This window comes from Helianthus annuus, chromosome 15, assembly GCF_002127325.2.
Source record: "Helianthus annuus cultivar XRQ/B chromosome 15, HanXRQr2.0-SUNRISE, whole genome shotgun sequence".
Lineage (NCBI taxonomy): Eukaryota > Viridiplantae > Streptophyta > Magnoliopsida > Asterales > Asteraceae > Helianthus > Helianthus annuus.
Window position 1 is genome coordinate 79,001,699 of NC_035447.2, and position 6,012 is coordinate 79,007,710.

Genomic DNA, 6,012 nt, shown 5'->3' on the forward strand with positions numbered 1-6,012 from the left:
CTATTCAGTAGATATGAAAGTACAAGAAGCCAGTAGAAGTTAGACTTTGACAGAGTACACCAATGCGTCAGCAGATCTAAGAGATGCAAAAGTTTTCAATGACATACCCTGATGGGGTATTTATAGGCAACTCAGGATGTTAATAAGTGTTGTCCGATCGGATGGCATGGCTGCTGTCCGATCGGCTGACGGTGCTGTCCGATCGGATGGCCCATCCGATCGGGTGACACAAGTCAACAAAAGTCAACACTTTTACAATCCAAATCCATATCCTGAGTTGTCATACTACGTACATACATACATAAACATAATTGTTCACAAAGGACATAAACATACAAAACAAGACTCTATACTGACGGAAGCTACAGACGCATACACTAACAGACTCCCCCTCGGATGTAGCTGCAGTTCCTTCCAGCATAGTCTTTAATCTTTCCTGTTACGCCTTCGTTCTCTGGCTCTCTGTCTTATCTTTTTAGCGTTTTCTTCTAACATTCTTTGCCTTATATGCCTTCCCTCTTCGATCCACCATTTTCTATAAACTGGATCTCCATCACGCTTCCGATCCCATTTGGGAATCTTGTTTTCCTCCTTTCTGATTGGCGTTTGATCTGTTGGTATCGGTTTTCCCAACTTGCATTTGCCAAGCTCAGCTGTTTTCTTTCAGCAATCTATTTAAACTTCTGGTTGCGCTCGTATCTTTTTAAGAAGTCATCAATCTCAAGATCTCTCCATTTTGTCTTCCAATATCTTCCTGAGTTGATGTCTTGGGCAAAACACACATCCACGATAATTTGATACTGCAACGCTTGTTCTCTATCAGGTCTTTCGTAGACTATTTTGTTGTAGAATAGGCAATCTATGTCTTTCTTCGAACAGTTAACAAGCCACATAGGATCTAACACACAGATCCTTCTTACTTCTTTAGTGGACTTGTTATATAAAGAGATTATTGCTTCGGCCGTAGTCTGATTGTATAACCAACCCTCAAACTCTTCATGGAAATCTTGCTCCATTGCCCGTAAATGCATATTCTTTAAGCAACGAGGAGGCTTGATACCCAGAGTAATGTCTTTCTCACCATTCTCTAAGTATGTAACAATTTGCTCTGGGAAGTGAGGTTTCCAATCAGGATACCTTGCTTTTGCTTGCAGCTTCACATAATTCCATAAGTGTTGATCGTGCTGTTTCACATCCAAACCATGATAAAATTCTTAAATGTTCTTTGTTTTCTCCAACTCATCTATATCCCACCACGGGAGGGTTTTGATATCTGACAAAAACACAAAGTACTGTACCCCTTGTTCCCGTCTGATAGCGTAGACCTGTAGATCTTCCAGATAACCCCACGATATGATATCACCCCATGAGATCTCTTTGTTGTGAGTGAAGAACTGAAGTGCCATGAGAGACTTTCTTTCTTTCGGCATTACTTTGAACCATTTCTTTCGTTCTTCAGCTAAAATTTCTCTTGGAATGGTTTCTGGAACACCTTCAGTTGAAACCTTTTCCACAATTTTCCTTCTGATCTCATCTTCATTTCGATCCTTGAACATTTCCGATAAAGAAGGAAATGTTTCATCAACTCCCGAATAGTGAAAATCTGTGACAACCCGTAACTTCGAGGTAAAATTGTTTATTTCGCTTTTATTAAACGAATCATACGCTTTTATTAATTAACTAATTAATCCACATCGCGTTGAACCAACCCGAACAGTTTGAACCAACATATCTCGCTTGTCAAACCAACTCGCTCGCGTAACTTGATGCTCGTGAGGTCCAAACACCTCCTCTTGCGTCCCTAATTTAGTATATCACCTTATGTGTATTATGAATCCTAATATTTATTTTCTCAAGGCTCCATATTAAATGCATCATATGAATTTATTAGTTCTCTATTAATTTTTTGTTAGTGCCTATTCTTTATATCTCTTTTAGTGCATGATAATTGTATATATCACAACTCTCCATCCAGCCCACACCCCACATATTACGTTCATTTGGCAGCCCAAATTCTTTATGATTCTGGCCCAAGGTAGGAAGTCCCAAGGCCGCCCCAACTCCTACCCACCTAATATAGTTAGGTAATCTGCATTGTTTTATTTACTCACCTCAAAACTCCAAACCCTAATCTACATACTACAACCGGCGATTTCTTCTTCCTTGTGCTCATGTGGACGTGAAACAAGACAAACAGGGGAGCTTCAAGATCTCCTTCCAAGATAATCAATCCCGTCCATCACTAGGTATCGCCTTGTGATGCTTGTTTATAATTCTAAACGTATTCATGCTTTCTGTAGTTAAAATCTTTATACATATGGCTGCGTTTTTTTGTTCTCGATGGATTATGGACGTTTAGGCGATTACCCTTATGCGTATCCTTCATGTTAGTCATAACTAGGGTTGTTATGAATAGAAACTTATTGAGTGGGGCTAGTTGTTAATGTCCATACATAGTTTATATCAGGTTATTACTGCTGGCAGATGGTGATAGGATGTGTGGGGGTATAGGGTGCATGGAAAAATCAAGAACGTTATGTAGCTTTATTGATTCTGTTTGTATAAAGAAATATATATGGAATAGGGTTGAATTCTTGATGTTGAACATGTTAAATTGGACATAAATAATCTGAAACCTGCTGTGATTAATCTTGTAACTGAATGGGTTCGCAGATGGTGTGTTTACGGGTGCCGGGTAACGAAAACGGTAAGCTGTCAAGCGTTTACAGCCAACTTCGGGTGGCTGTAATGGGCTCATAATTTAATGAAATCTGTATTTTCTTGAGTCTATAACGTGTTATTTCGAAATACGCTTCTAATGGCACTGGAATCATGATTTTTGGACGTCGTTTTCTATTTTAAATAAACTATTTCGTTTCAGCAACGAAAGCTGAGTTTTTCTGCAGAAAATACGCTGACTTGCGTAGCCTGTTCCGGGACTTTAAATTATCGAAACTTTACGTTTTCAGAGTCTAAAACCAAGTATCCGGAAATAGCTTTCAAACAGAAGTGGTTTCGTATTTTTCGGACAGGTCTAGGTATTTTTAGCGGAATTGTTTGTAAAACTGCTATGAGCTGCCATTTTCTGCAGAAAATGCAGCGAACGTTTTGCGTTATAACTCGGTGTGTGTTTACTGTTTGAATATGAAAATGTTACTGTAGATTCTAGGGATCGGACATGCGATTTTGTTTTTGGTTTCGCGCCAATCGGATACACAGATATTTATAAATAAATTTTTCGGCAAACATGATCAGATTACGTCAAATCTGATCATGGTTTGGTGCAAGATTTTTCGCGAAAAATCCGTAAGGAATTTGGTCACTAAATTTTAATGCAATGGTCTCTGGTTCGATTGAAACGTTCTGTAATTCTTCGGGAACTATCCGGTGCCCGAACGGTCCCGATTAATGCACCGCAAATTGTCCGAAAATGCACTTAAAAGCTGAAATTTTGTGACAAGATTTACTTGTGATTTGTGACGAATATGTGGTCGCTAATTCGAATAGCGACACATTGCATGCATGTGTACATATATACATTATAATATTTTATGTGCAACATGTTAGAATACGTGTAGGAACTTTGTGCTCTATTTGAAACCACTAATTGACTAAATGTTACTCATACTAGGACGTGATTGACCAACCCTGACCGTTAGCTATTTTAAGAGTCAAACCGAGCAAACCAAGGTGAGTTCACACTCTTACCAAGGCATGGGATTCCCGGGGTTGGGAATGGGATTGGATGATTTACTTTTACTTACCTAGTTATTGGAACTTCGTAATATTGTCCTCGGGAGGGGAAGGGTGCTTATAGATACGGCTAGACTAGTGATACCTACTCCACTCTTCGCACACACGCCTGGTATGGCCGCGATACTGACACTAATACTAATCTTCGCACACATGCCGGGTATGGCCGCGATACAAATACTAAACTTCGCAAACATGCCTGGAGGGCCGCGATACAACTATACCTAGTCTAGAATACATGGGAAACCCCCACTAATCTTCGCAAACACGCCTGGAGGGCCGCGATACGAATACATACGATACATGGTTTACTAAACGAGCATATTGTTTACAATACGATTACTATAACTGAACAACCAACTGTGAACTCGCTCAACCAGTTGTTGACTCTCTTTTACATGCCTTGCAGGACCATAGGTACTCATTGGAGCTTGCACGGGAGGCGCGGTCGTTGTGGGCACGGATTGTGAACGCTTTGATGAAAACTTTATGACTATTTAAACTTGATACTTATGTTGGATTTTCTTACTATGCTTCCGCTACTTAAACTATGTTTTTTTTAACACCAATTGTATTGTGTTGGATTTCATAAACTACCTTTAATTCTATATGTTATGTTCAATATGATTGGTGGCTTGATCCTGGTCATGTCATGCCTCCAAGCGGTGGTACTCCGCGGGTGGATTTTGGGGGTGTGACAAAATCAGTTTCTTCGTCGGAGGAGTCTGAAGCATCTTCAACAATAACATCATTGTAGTGATCAGCTTCATGAGCATAACTGAACTCAAACTCCTTTTTCAGTGACTGAGGAATTTCATCTTCGATATCAAATTTAAATTTCCCATCATTCAACCCCAATTCCTCCAACATCTCTGCCCTTGATCTCGAAACCTCGAGCTCCCCCTCATGTTGAGCATGCAAGATGTTAGTGCACTTACGTCTGCTGACTACGTCTTCCATCGAGTCTTGAAGCTGATCAGATCGAAAATGATACGAAATCCTAGAAATAGTATTGTATATTAGGATCGCTTATTGGTACATTCTAGGATCGCTTATTTGTCATTAGAATGATATAGGATCGCTTATTTGGTAGTTGCTTGGATCGCTTATACGGTAAAGTGTAGGACTGCTCATACGGACATGTCGTATGAGCGGACCAGATTCTCTATATACAGAGGAGCGATCCTAGCACATAGTTGATGGTGTATTGTTCCGGTACTCTGCCGAAGTGCTGTCAGATCTTGTAACTGAGTTTGAAATCTATACAACATCAAGTTTAAAGTGAATACAGTTTCAATTGCACCGAATTATTAGTTTCCGCCTCTTAATTCGGATACGAACTTCTCTGAATGACTCGAACAGGTCAACGAACGATCCTACAAGTGGTATCAGAGCTCAGGAGGAGGAGTTCTTGCCATTTTAGCTGCTATTCTTCTGATTTTCTACACTTTCTTCACTTTTTCAAAATTTTTCACGGTAAAACAAGCTCAAAATCACACAGTGCACTCGGAATCATGAATTAACAAATCCTTGAAGTTTTCAGATCTAAAATCGAAGTAGAAACCAAGATTTTAGGTGATTTGTTCATTCAGGTTCGCGCAAAAGGTGATGTCAGCATCTGGATCGCTCCAAATTGATTGTCTGGACCGCTCCAAGTATCAATTTTGACATTCTGGATCGCTCGAAATTTTGATTATGGACCGCTCATTCGTACAAGGTTGAACCGCTCGAACTGACCATTGTGAATCGCTCGAACGAACAAACTGTGAACCGCTCGAACTAAGATTCCTGGATCGCTCATCGGGATTATTTTGGACCGCTTATACAAACAATTTTTTGGTTCGCCCGAATGGACAGTATTTGGATCGCTCATCAGGTCAAGTTTTTGAATCGCTTATTTGATCGGATCGCTCGAGTGGACATTGTGTTTGGACCGCTTATTTGACAATCTTATTGGACCGTGTATAGAATAGTCCGTTTTGTGAACAGATAGCTAAAATTTGAAAAACATTGTGAATTTGTGAACAATTTGAAAAATGGATACTGAATTTTATAACGCTTTTGCTACCCCGACCTCGATTACTCAAAGTGCTTTGATCGGAAATGAAACCGGAACGTCTCAGAAACCACCGAAACTCATGGATATTGATGATTACAACGTGTGGTCGGAAAGATTCGGAAATTGGGTTGAAGCCTATCATCTTGATGCGTGGGAACACACTGAGGAACCATATGTTAAACCCACAAAGGACAATATTG

The 6,012-nt window shown here is 39.9% G+C and overlaps 1 long non-coding RNA gene across 1 annotated transcript; it reads left to right on the plus strand.

Annotated features, from left to right (window-relative positions):
* The first annotated feature begins 2,088 nt into the window (after window positions 1-2,088).
* LOC118487272 lies at window positions 2,089-4,377 on the plus strand. Its single transcript, XR_004881142.1, has 3 exons — window positions 2,089-2,246; window positions 3,632-3,690; window positions 4,163-4,377. It is a non-coding gene; the product is annotated as an uncharacterized LOC118487272 (long non-coding RNA).
* Window positions 4,378-6,012: the final 1,635 nt, after the last annotated feature.